The following is a 14,217-nucleotide window of genomic DNA, read 5'->3' as shown; positions in this document are numbered from 1 at the left end:
TATTACATGAACACATTGACAAAGAAAAATAAACAAACGTGACTACAATGGTCAAGAACTCTGGGACATGAGGAAGAAGCCAAACCTAAGAATCCATGATGTAGACAAAGGAACTGAGACAAAAGCTAAAGGAATCAATATCTATTCGATGAAATCATTCTATGAAATTTCCCAAGTCTGTGGCTATCAAGAGCAAGATATTTAAAGCCCTAAATGGGCATGACCAGAGAAGTATGTCTGTCTTAGTTAGGATTTCTATTGCTGTGATAAAACAGCATGACTTAAAGCAACTTGAAGTGGAAAGAATGTGTTTCCACTCACAGCTTTACATTACAGTTCATCCCAGAAGGAAGTCAGAGCAGGAACTCAAGCAGGGGAGATTGAATATACACATGCACAAGAATGAAACTGGATCTCTATCTTACAATATGTACAAATAAAGTCAACTCAAAATGGATTAAAGTCTTAAATGAAAAACCTGTGCCCATAAAAATTCCTGAGAAGAAAATAAAAAGCTTCTTGGAATAACAGCAAAGGTTTCAAGGCTTTAATCTTGACAGAGATTTCATTGCCAAAGGCACAGACAAATGGAATGGAGAGATGGACATGGTGGTACACACTATGTATTTGAAAGTCAGGAGTTTAAGAGCATCCTTGTATACATAGTGAGTCCCCAGGCAAGACTGGACTACACGAGACCCTCTCTCAAAAGACAGACAGACTGGAGCCAGTTCACTCAATCACACTGAAGGAAAGGACACAGATGGTAACTCAAATCACTGTATTTTGTGTGTTTGGTGGAGCAAATACCTAAGTAGACGAGAAATGGCATAAAATTATAAACAAAAATCTCCCTCCCTTGTTGCTCTATAAACTGCAGGTACCTCTAATGGTGCTGGGCACAAAAACAATGTGACATCAATAAATAAATGAGTGATATGGTAGGATGAATCCATAATAGGACAAATACAGGGCACTACAGGGGCACAAACAGTCCATAGAGGGGAGTGTGAGAAGGTTTTCTAAAAGAAGGGACACATGACCAGAAGACTGAGCAGAACTTAGAGGAGGTGAGGATAAGAGAGGAGACAAGCCCCAAAATGTGAGCATGGGAGAGTTGTTGCCATTACGTATCTGTCTGGTGGCAAACATGGGCAGGGAGAAGTTGCCCCTTCTGCCCATCAGTGCCTGGGCAGGTGGGAGAGCTGGTCTTGTGGTCCTAAGAAAGAACAGCTATCCCTGACTCCCACCAGCTGCAACACTTAGGAGAGCAGGCCCTGCATCTCACCAGGGCAACACAGGGCTAACCAGCCCTGTTAGCGCAGGTGTGGGTGAACCAGCCCTGAAGTTGTGAGCACAGGAGAGCTGTCCCCTCTGGTGGACCAGCTCTGTAGCAGCCCAGGCCCAGACTATGATCTGCTGGAACGTGTAAAGGAACCTGACCCACAGACCCAAAGCTACGGTATTTCTACAACAGAGGACAACAACAGGGTATCCAGGAAGAGTCACAGTGGGGGCCCTGAACTGAACGTACAGTGAAGACCAGTGGCCTTGAACCTACCAATGACTCTGCAATGAACACTCTCAAGTAGAGATGCGACTGCATGACTTGTTGGGTTGCACTGCAGCTTCCATGATGAGATTTTGAATTCCTTCCCTTTTTTATTTTTCTCATTTCTAACATGTAGCTGCCATTATGAATCATGACATGCCCTGAGGAATATGATAGAATCTAGGCACAGTGGCAGGGTTGAATAGGTTGAGAAATAGCAAAATTCACCTATCTGTTTGACTGGAGTGTTTAAGGAGTCTATCCACTCATGGTCCCTGATGCCTTCAAGTTTCATAGCACCAAAGGGATGAGAAATTAGTTCAGGCTTCCAACCCCTAGAAATGAATAGAGATCTGCTAGTAGAAAACAAAATACTGAAATTTATATATTTGTCTGTTTTCTTTATCACTAACTTTTCTATTTTATGTGCATTTTAGCATGTATACAAAGCGTGACTTTAGTGGTCTGGCTGTAAAAAACCATAAATGTCTATATCACAGATCCATCCTCAAAAAAACATTTATGGCAACAGAGTTAATATATCCAAAAAATGCAAAGAACTTTGATACAGAAGGTCTGATCTCTTTTTGAAGAGACTAAAAGAATACCAAGTAATTGTATTTAAATAAATAGAAGGGTTTAAGCATATCTCCAAGGATGAATTCTAAGCATTGAAAAAATAATCAGACCGCAAAAGAGAAGCGAGAGGTTAGATTTGACTAGTCACAGAAAGTAATTAAAAGAGCTCTTGCCAGTGACAGGTAAGGGCCCTCCTGAGACCCAACTATTCACTTTGCATTCCTGGTCCACTGAGCTACAACCCCAAGTAGGTAAGGGCCCTGGTACCAACAACTCAGCCCACACTACTTAGGCAACCAAGAGTTCAATGCCAACAGGTAAGTGACCCCCCAGACCCAAATCACTGGACCCAAACTTTCCCTATCTGCCCAGTTCATGGTGCTGACTTAAAAGAAGTTCTCAACCCCAAACCAATTATACACACCTCTGAAGATTCCCTAGTTCCTAACACTGAAAGACAATGGTCCCAAGACCATCAGTCCTAGCCCAGCACTCATTCAACCAACTCCAAATGCACAATCTCAGTCCCAAACCAGAAACACGAAAATCGAAGAAAACATGTCTCCTCCAAAAATTACTAATGCCATAATATGGACCCAAATGAGAATGACTTCTAAGAATTTCCCATAATATGGGCCAAAATGAGAATGACTTCAAAAACCTCCCAGAGAAAGAATTCAAAAGATGATTGTAACTTTTTTAAAACAATTCAAAGAAGACAAAGGCAAAGAGATAAATGAAATAAAGAAGTCAAGATAAGATATTAAAATAGAATTCAGTAAAGAGAATTACTGAAGAAAAGGCAAACCAGAATGATACTAAAAATGAAAAAAAAATCGATAATTCAAATAAAACCTTAGTAGAAAATTTTATCAATAGAATGGACCTTGAGGAAAAGAGTATCAAGGTTGGAAGACAAGGTAAAGGAATTGTATCAGCCAGTAAAAGTCAATGACACATTTATAAAAATCTGTGAGCGGAACATGGGAGAGCTTTGGGACACCATGAAAATCTATTGCCATCAGATCATGGAAATAAAAGGAGAAGAATAACACCACGCAAAAAGACACTGAATATATTTTCAGTAAAATCATAGAAGAAAAACTTCCACCTAGAATAAGAAATGTAAAGCTAGGGATGAGAGGCCTAGAGAACTCTAAAGGGACAGGATCAGAAAAGAAATTCCTCTTGTGTCTTTGTTCCATTTCTAGTGCTGTGAAAAGACTTACAGAAGAATTCACTGAGGCTTATAGTTTCAGAGGATGAGTCCATGACCATCATGGTGGGGAGCATGGTAGGAAGCAGACAGGCATGGTGCTGGAGCAATAGCTCAGAGCTTACATCCTTGTCAGCAAGTTCAAAGCAGAGAGACAGGGAAAAGGACGAGAGGTAGAGGCTACTAAGGAATGCCCTAGGCTTTTGAAACCTTAAATCCCACTCCCAGTGACACACTCCCTCCATCAAGGCCACACCTCTTAGCCCTTCCCAAACAGTTCTACCAACTGACAAAGTTTGCAAACCTATGGGCTTAAGGGTGTCATTCCCATTCAAACCACCACATCATGACATAGGTAAATTGTTAGAAATACAGGGTAAAGAATGGGTATTGAAAGTTGCAAGAATGATCAAGTCATTTGTATAAAAGCAGAGCCATCAAAGACAAAAAGGCCTAGAAAGATGTATTTCAAGTTCTGAAAGATCACAACTGTCAACCCAGAATATTATAACCAACAAAATTGTCTATTAAAATTGAAGGAGAAATAAAAATCAAAATAAAAACAGATTATGGGAAATTATGACCACTAATTCAGCACTAGAGAGGATATTTGAATGAATACTTTAGTGTGTACAGGAGGAGAAACACGCTCAATGGTGTCACAGGCAAGAAATAAACAGTACCAGGAAAGTTAATTTTTAAAAAAAGTCAAAGGAAACACCACAAAATCAACAAAAGGATAAGAATTAACATTCATCATTCATAATAATAACTCTGAATATTAACTATCTCAATGACCCAATAAAAGGACATAGACTAACAGATTGGATCAGAAAACCATCAGTAGGCACAGCAAGAAACCACCAAGCATAACCAAACTCCTTGGCAAAGAAATAGCAGCTTTAATAGACAAAACTTCTGGGCCTCCTCAGATAGTACAGTATGGTGTCTGGCTAGGAAAGCTTGTTTGGTTATAATGGAACAAACAGTGGGGGGGGGGCATCTCAGATGCTACACTATCAAGGTGGGTTAGTATGGAGACTCTTGTTAGGCAAAGAAGATGGGTCAGCTGCGGTCAGAAGCATTCAAGTGTGCCTGTTCCAGTCAGGAGTGCTTACCCAGCCATTAAGGACTTTGCAAGAAGTGCTTCAAGTTTCTGTTTCTTAGCTTTGTCATTTGGGGGGCCTTGTCTTGAAGGCCTAATTAAAAACAAGATCTAGCTTTGTATTACCTCTAAGAAGCACACTTTACAGTCAATGACAGATACCACCTTAGGGTGGGAAGAGGATGTAAAATCAAACAGGTCCTGAGAAACTTAATCTTGAAAGTGGGTCCTTCCTCAATCAAGCCTTCCTATGGCTGCTGCTCAGCCAACTCCTTGATTGCAATAGCTCACTCTGATCCTGAAGTAGAGGGCCGGATAAGCTGTGCCTGAGTCCAAACCCACAGAAACAGTGCAATCCCCAATGTGTGTCGTTTTTCAGTGGCTGTCTTAGTTAAGTGTCTACTGCTGTGATACCATGACCAAAAGCAAACTGTGGAGGAAAATGTTTATTTCCTCTTACAGGTTACACAGTCCACCATCAGGGGAAGGTAAGGCAGAAACTCAAGCAAGAACCTGGAGGCAAGAACTAAAGCAGAGGCCATGGAGGAGTACGGCTCTCACTGTCTTGCTCCCCATGGCTTGCTCAGCCTGCTTTTTCAAACTACCCAAGGCCAGTCCAGGGATGACACCACGCATAACGGTGTGCTGGGCCCTCCCACATCAACCACCAACCAATCAAGACAATGTTCTCACTGACATGCCTACAGGACAATCTAATGGAGGCATTTTCTCAGTTAAGTCTCCCTCTCCCCAGCTGTGTCTAGTTTTGTGTTAAATTAATTAAAAGCCAACTGCCAGTCATTGAAATGTTAGTCTGTTACATAGAAAACTATAAAGGCTTCCTCTGGAAATTAAGCAGCGAAAGGTAGATTAAGTCAACAAATCAGTTTGAAGTGCCTCTGAGTTTGCTTTGTTTTCTCTTTCAATTCTTTCATACTGGATTCAAGGTATCAGAACTTCAAACTTGGACCCTAAAGAAGATACACTGTTTACCTACTAGTATAGTTAATTGTTTAAAATATATTAACAATGTCCAGAACTAGCTAGAATGGTGAATAATGGAAACGTTAGTACCTTGCTGGTAGGAGCACAATGTGGTATGATCACCCTGAAAAAGAGTTGGGTAGTATCCTGGCTAGTGTTTCTATTGCTGTGCTGAACACTGTAACCAAAAGCAGCTTGAAGAGAAAAGGCTTTATATGGCATACACTTCTGGAGCACAGTAGGAAGCCAAGGTAGAAACTAAAGCAGGATGGAAACTTGGAGGTAGGAACTGAAACATAGACAATAAAGGAACGCAGCTTCCCATGGCTTGCTCAGCTTGCTTTCTTACGTAACCCAGGACCACCTTCCCAGGATAGGTACTGGTCTCAGTGGGCTTGGCCCTCCTACATCAGTCATTAATCAAGACAATGCCCCACAGATTTGCAATCTGCAAGCTAAACTGACAGGGGTTTTATCAGTTGAGTTCCCTCTTCCCTGATGACACAAGCTTATGTTAATTTGACAATAAACCAATTAGCACAGATGGTTACTTATAAAGTTGAACATTTACCTACCATATGACAACAGTTGGACTACAGACCAGTTCCTCTAAAGAAATCAAATGGCTCACACAAAAACCTATATACAGGTTCAGGTAGCAAATACTGAAAACAACCAAAGTACCCAGGCAGAGTAACGTACAACTGTAATTCAAGCAATTAAAAAGTGTGGACAAGAAGATCAGGAGTTTAAGGCTAACCTCAACTATATAATGAATTTAAAAAAAAAAAAACAGGTTGGAGAGATAGCTCAGTGATTTAGAGCCCTGGCTGTTCTAACAGAGGACCTCAGTTCAATTCCCAACACCTACATAATGCCCCACAACGGTCTGTAACTCCAGTTCTAGGAAAACCTATGTCTTCTTCTGACCTCTAAGGATGCCAGGAATATGTATGTGCTGCACATACGTACATGCAGGCAAAATCCTCCTATACACACAAAAAAATAAATAAAATCTTTAAAAAACATCCAAAGCAAAACAAGAACAAGAGACAAAACACGAAAGGTGCAGCCCATCTTTTTCTCATCTAACAGATAACTACCGGATCTCTTCCAGCTATGAAAGAGTGAGACAGTGGTGAATCAATTTATGGTGCCTTCTCCTACATATTCACAGTAGGATGAAGGGCATGGGGCAGGCACACAATTTTTTAAAATGAGGTGTAAGCATAGCAATATGCCCACATACTATTGGAATCCAGAAATAAAATAGCTATGCCTAGGAGAGCTGGGAAATATTCCATGAAAAATAAAAGGTAGGAAAGGCATCCCAAGGGTCATGAAAGCATCTTAATATGTAAGTAATGCTTCCTGAGATGAAGGAATAAAAAGTGTGTAGAACAGAGACGGAAGCATTAACGTTAGGGATAACTGTGAGCATTCTTATAAATCACAGCCAAAAGAAAAATGTAATTAGGTTACTGGTCAGGAAAGGTAATTTCAAGATTCTTAATGGGGCTGGAGTAGACAACAAGCTGGGTAGAAACTACAGATGCTGCCGAGAATCTTTATCTAAATAAGGCAGCCACTACTTGCCAGGAACTCCATCTCAGGCTACCAGAGATTCTGGGCCAGTGTTGCCTAATGCATTTTTTTTTTTCAAGAAGAGCTAAGCATACTTCTATATGCACAATCTTCTATTTTTAAATGTCCACACGAATACATCTCAGCACAATCAGGATGCCATAGATTACAGGATACAATCACTATTTTATGTACTGGTAAGAAAGAAACCCATCAGCAATCAAAACCATGACACTGTCAATTTAAAGGCATTCCCAAATCAGAGATGCTAAAATGTGAAAAAAAATGCATCTTAGAATCAACAAAATACAGTAATTTTCATTTTCTCAAAGCCATGAATAGACTGTTTGGATTCATTTCGAAGCTGCCAGATTGCATTCTGCTTAAATCCAAGGGATCCTGAGGGTAATCTGATTAAATTCGAGCTTCAGGACAGTCACTCTGGGGGTCAGCTGGTGATGAACCAGGAGAAAGCTGGCAGCGGGAAGACCATTGAGGAGGCTCCTGCCATAATCCAGGAGATAAGTGATAAAGGCTGAAGCTGTGGGCATGAAGAGGAGGATAGGGTCAAATGTAAGAGTTTCATGTCACAACTCCCACAAGTCCACACATGAGGATGAGAAGTGAGAAATACAGAAACAGCATGGAGATGCCAAGGTTCATTATTTGTCCCACAGTACTCCCTAGGTGTCTACCATGTGTCGGGTAATGGCGGTATAATGGTGGGTGGACAAACATGGTCCCTGCCTTCCTATAAATTACAGTTCTAAGACACAATAACTTGATTTGGGTGCTGGTGAGACTTCACTGTTCCAATGTCCCATAGGCAGCAGAAGCCTAGATTTCAAGGCCAGGGAATTACCAAGGTCTAATTAAGGAGCTCATGGGTTATGTATAACAGCTGAAATACATAGGGAAAAATAAATATGGCTGTGAAGAGCATGAATAGATAAGAAGGCTATAATAGTGTAAAAACAGAACACGAGGGAACCAAGATGAGAGGAGGGGAGGGAGGGAGGGAGGGAGAAAGGGAGGGAGGGAGGGAGGGAGAAGGAGGAGGAGAAGAAAGGAGCAGACAGGGATGCTAACAAAAAAAATCTGCAAAGTTAAAGATTGATGCAAGTGGTATCTGTCAGCTAAGGGAGACTCTCAGTACCGTGTGAGTGACACCTACCTTTATCTACAATTCAGCACAGACGTCATTACTTGGCAATGTACAATTTCGATTTTCAGAGTCCATGGGTGTTTTGCCTGAACTCCAAGTAGGTTTATCAGAACTGCTTCTTATTTAAAGAGCTATGATATTTTAAGTATCGCTACAATCTGTTCCTTTATCCCGTAAGTGCTTACATTTTGCATGTATCTCAGTTTGACATCTAGAATATGAGTCAATGGCAGAATGGTAGCAATTCCCTATTTCTTCTCATTTTCCTTCTGTGGGAGCTCAAATCTGCCTATTCCAAGACAAAAGGAAAGCGGAGCTTATGTGTGAATGCATGTCCCTTTCATGGGAACACAATACCTGTTAAGTGACTTAGGCGTAGACATCAAGGTAGCATTGAGAGACCATCTTGGCAACATTCTTGAACCTGTGATATGTGAGGGTACCTCTGGTCTTTTAGACTTGTTCAGACATCTCCAATTTAGAAGCATGAAGAAGCAGGCCTAGAGCTGATGAGACGGCTCCATAAGGAAAGGCATATACTACCACGCCTGCTGGCTTGAGTTTGATTCCCAAGCTCGACACAGTGATAGGAGACAACCAACTCCCACAAGTTGTCCTCTGACCTTTTGTGTTATACCACATGCACTCAGACTTGTGCACAAGTGTCCACACACACTTGCCCATGCATGTGTACACATGCACACATACAGAAATGTAATTTAAAACATTATAAAAAGAAACAGGCCTAGAGAAGTTACACAGCCTCCCTGAAATCAAAGTCTTCTAACTTAGTAGCTAGTTGGTACTTTTTCCATCCCATCAAGATGACACAATTTCTACCTTGTATNATATTAAAGCATATACCTAAAACATGAAGTTCACAAGAGTTGGGCCGAATTAACCAGAGAGGAAGCAGATTCGAAGCTCAAATAGTCCCTTGCCTAGCCAGTGCTCACTCACTGCATCTGTCCACGAAGGTCTCTTACCGTTCCCTCTAGGTTTTATGTTCCACACAGGCTCAAGGAAGCGAGACTCCTAGATCTTCATTTTCCTGGTGGCTGAAACTTTCAGCCTGACCTGCAGGCCCAGGACACAATCCATCTTCACGTTTACAGGCCTTACTTAGGTTTCCCTGGCCTTGTCTGGAATCTTTCAGAGAGAAATTCTAGAATGACTCTTCAATAGGTTGCCTTGGCAACTCCACAATGAAGGATAGAGATATGACAATATCTGCCAATGACATGTGGGCAATGTAACCCAGATGAGAGAACTATTTGTGGCTTATGATAAGGCTCCGTAAGCTTTCTGTGGTCATCATTACCTCCCTAACAACCAGTTGTGTGTATGTGTGTGTGCATGCACACATGTTTATATGAACATAAAGAACAGTTTGTTTCTAAGGAAAATGTCAAAACTATTAGCAAAAACATGCCCTATGGAAAAGCCATAGCTTTGTTTTGAAAATTCTTTCTACTTCTTCAATGACTAAGAGTTTATGAAAAGGCCTTTGAGAAAGCTTTTAAAGCATTTTATTTTAGAGCAAATATTCTTGTCTTGGTGTCATTCATATATTCGTCAACGAGTATTTGTTGAGCATCTATTGTTACTGTTGCAACCCCTAGGGTAGAACAGTTGATAAAATTAACAAGGTCTCTTTCATCTTGAAGTTTAAAGTCTTGTGGGGGAAATACATATTAAATAACTAAAATTTGAAGTTGCAAAAAAAAACCTAACCAACAAATCAGGGATGCATATTGTGAGAGTAAATTAAGAGGTAAGGAAAAGCTGTGCATGATGGCACACACCTTTAATCCCAACACTTGGGATGCAGAAGCAGCAGGATCTCTGTGAGTTTGAGGCCAGCCTGGTCTACAGAATGAGTTCCAGGATAACCAAGGTTACATAATGAAACCCTGTCTCAAATTTTTTTTTAAAAAAGAAGGAAAACAAAAAGAGGTAAGGGAAGGTTCCTCTGAAGGATGAAGGTATTATGAAAGGGATGTACATAAGTATAAAAAGACTTTTTTTTTCCTACCTGCTAGTTCCCAAATAATGACACAGAGACTTCTTATCAATTATGAAAGCTTGGCCTATAGCTTGGGCTTGTCCCTAACTAGCTCTTATACCTTAGATTAGTCCATTTATATTAATCTGTGTTCTATTACATGGCATTACCTCTCTTCCATCTTACACCTCCTGTTTTCTCTCTGTCTCCTGGCATCTCCTGCATGCTTAGATTAATCTCTTACTTACTCTCTCTCTGCCCAGAAGAAGTCCTGCCTAGCTATTGGCTGTTTAGCTCTTTAGTAAACCAATCACAGCAGTATGTATTCACAAAGTGTACAAATATCCCACAAGACACAAGTCAAGGCCTCTTACCTGGAGTAGGTAAATGAAGTCTCTCATTTAAGGTCTTTCAACATAGGATGTTTTCTAAAGCTGAGTTGGTTAGTTGGTTGGTTGACTGGTTGTTTTTCAGTATGGAGGATTGAACCCAGGGCCTCATATGTGTTAGGTTAGCACTCTACCACCACCACCACCACAACCTCCACCACCTCTTCCACTACCAGTGCTTGCTTGTACTCTCCCCTCCCTGATAGATCTTTGAGACAGGGTCTCTGTTGTTTTCAAAGTGTTGAACACTGAATATTCTCTGAGTTCACTCAGGCTCTTTTCATGATGTAGGATTTCCCTCTGTATGTTGTGGTTACCATTAATGAATAAAGAACTGCTTTGAGCCTATAGCAGAGTAGGGTGGGTTGGAGCAGAGCTAGGCAAAGAGGACTGGACTAAATGCTGGGAGAAAGAAGGGCAGAGTCAGAGAGATGCTATGTTGCCCTACCCGAGATAGATGCCAGAACTGTAGCTGGTAAGCCACAGCCATGCAGAGATACACTAGAAATTGGTTCAATTAATGTGTAGGAGTTAGCCAATAAGAAGCTAGAACTAATGGGCCAAGCAGTGATTTAAATAATATAGTTTCTGTGTGGTTATTTTGGTTCTGGGCAGCCAGAATGAACAAGCGGCCTCCTTACTACAAACTGGCACCCACGTGGCCAACTAAAATCCACTTATAACTTGAGATAGCTGGAAAAGGAATTCTAGACACAAAAACACAGAGTTTAACACAGCTTCTTGCTGTTTGCTGGTGGCGTGCTGCAGCTCCTTTAAGAGAGGTTTTCCTGACTCAGCTGTAACAGAAAAAAAAAAGCAGCGGTTTTAAAATGCCAGCTTTCTGGGCCCTGCTGCCAGCGTAACCTCTGGTTGTGTCAGAAGACCAAACATTGAGTTTGTGAACAACATGCCATGGCTTGCTTGGTGGCAACATTGACCGGCTGTGTGCCTAGAGATGGGGCAGTGTGCATGGCTCTTGGAGGCTCCACTATGCTGGGCTGGACTGGGCAAGCAGACAGTATTGTAAATGTCACAGCTTAAGATTTTAAGAAGCACTTAGCATTTTAAGAAGGGCACCTGGACAGTAAATTATTACAGATACATAATAGGACAAATTCAGACATAAAAGACCTCTAAATGGGTTACAGTCCTGGATAAATGTATGTGGGCTTGGGAGAGAGGAAAAAGAATATAGACAGTTATTAAAAGAAGTAAATGGTATTACAAAAGGTAAAGTCTTTAAAGAGACAGTACAACAGTCATAGATTAAAGGAGTAAAAAAAATAAGTCATGTAAAAATGGAATATATACAGAGTGTTGATTATCTATATTATTGTGTTTTCTTTGAATTTTTTGACTGTGAAAGAGCTAAGTATAGAGATACATTTCAATGTATGGGCTGCTAAGCTAAACCAGAATAGATATTATAAAGGATTCTTGACTTCAAAGTTTGAGTCTATGGATATGTTGCTTTGGAAAAGAGATTCTTCTTTTGTTTCCACAGAGGATAAGATCCTGTAGATTGCTTCCAGACTAATATGGTTTTATGGACCAAGAGCCCCTGAAAGATTGCTGTGAACACCCTCAAAAAATTATTTCGCCCAATAAACAGCAGAAAGAAGTTTGGACAGAACTATACCCATATTCCCAAATATTGTCTATAAATCTTTTTTTACATTTAAAGGGGGATATACTCTAGAGATTTACATGGGTATGGATTTTGGTTTATTGATACAAATTTAAAGTCAATTTTGTTATACTGTGTACATGTACTTCTGCTCTTGGTTAAGGTATTGTGTTTGTGCAGCTCATTTAAAAATGTAATGCATAATTAAGAAATATGGATTAATAGATGTATTTCAGATGGATAGGGAGTCTTCAAATCTTTCAAAGACTACAAAATGTGGCATTTAAAGTGTTTTAAGAAGTTAGGACTTTTAATGACAATGAGACACATCTGCTCCTGGCAGCACCAATATCTTCAAGAGGAAGATGGGCATTAAAGAGGCTTCTTATGTAGTTTGCTAGCCATTTGGGCAAGAAACTGTTCTTGTTTGGACTGCTTGATGAATTGGATATGCAGGACCCACAGAGAAATGACTGCTGAACTTGCTTAAAGGTGAGATGATCCTTCGGGTTCCTGCTTCATGAAAGAGTCTGCTAGGCATTCTGTAGGACACAGAAGAAAGTTACTGACAAACTGTTAATATAGGCTTTGAAATTTCCTGCTTCATGAAAAGCCTTCTGGATACTGTTACAAGGAGAGAGGCCTGCTTTTCATCCCAGCTGGCTAGCTTACACCCGAAATAATCACACAGAAACTGTATTTATTTAAACACTGCATGGCCCATTAGTTCTAGCCTCTTATTGGCTAACTCTCACATCTTGATTCAACCCATTTCTAATAATCTGTATGTCACCATGAGCTCGTGGCTTACCGGGAAAAATTCAGCATGTCTGACCTGGCAGCTCCATGGCGGCTCTCTCTCTCTGCCCTTCTTCCCAGCATTCAGTTCTGTCTACTCCGCCTACCTAAGTACTGTCCTAGCAAAAGGCCAAGGCAATTTCTTTATTCAACTAATGAAAGCAACACATAAACAGAAGAACCTCCTACACCATTTCCCCCTTTTCTGTTTAAACAAAAAGGAAGGCTTTAACTTTAACATAGTAAAATTACATATAACAAAACAGTTATCAAGCAAGAATTACAATTACAATATTTATATCTATTTTCTCTCTTATCATAACTAAGGAAAATTATATCTATAACTTCTACAACTCCATCAAAGACTTCAGAAGGAGATAATATTACTTAAGTAAACAAGAAGTAAGCAACTTCCAAAACTCTAGAAATAACAGAGACATCTCGCTGCCTATACAGTCACCCAAAGTTCCTCTGTACCATTGGGGCAACCATCCTCATCCCACAGGCCCATAGTATCCAGCAGATTTTTTCCATGAAGCAGCAAATTCCAAAGACAGTTCAGTCACTTTCTTTTGTGTCCTGCAGAATGTCTCGCAGACTTTTTCATGAATCAGGAACCCCGAAGGACCATCTCACCTTTAGGCAAGTTCAGCAGTCCTCTCTCTGCGGGTTCTCTGTGTCCAGTTTATGCAACAGTCCAGGCAAGAGCAGTTTCTTGCCCAAATGGCTATCAAACTTCATAAGGATCCTCTTCGATGCCCATCTTCCTCTTGAAGTAGCTAGTGCTGCCTAGAGCAGATGTGTCTCATTGTCATGAAAAGCCCTAAGTTATTAAAACATTTTAAATGCCATATTCTGTAGTCTCTGAAAGATATGAAGGATGCCTATCTAACTGTAATATATCTCTGTATATCTAGAAAATCTAACTAACATGACTACAAGCTTAACTGTTATCGATAATTTCCATTAACAACTTATTTCCTAATTAAACATTACATTTTTAAATGAACTGCACAGTCACAATACCTTAATCAAGAGCAGAAATATACATATAACAAGATTGACCTTAAATTTATATCAATAAAGCAAAATCCATGCTAATGCAAATTATTCATATCTATATCATATACCCCTTTAAATGTAAAAGAACATTTATAAACAATATTTGGGAATATGGGTATAGTTTTTTCTCTCTATACTGCTTTATGCTATG

The sequence above is a fragment of the Alexandromys fortis genome, unplaced genomic scaffold (assembly GCF_014885135.2).
Source record: "Alexandromys fortis isolate MF-2015 unplaced genomic scaffold, M_Fortis_MF-2015_v1.1 scaffold_147, whole genome shotgun sequence".
Classification (NCBI taxonomy): Eukaryota; Metazoa; Chordata; class Mammalia; order Rodentia; family Cricetidae; genus Alexandromys; species Alexandromys fortis.
The sequence above is the reverse complement of the archived record's forward strand: the minus strand, read 5'-3'. Positions refer to the sequence as shown.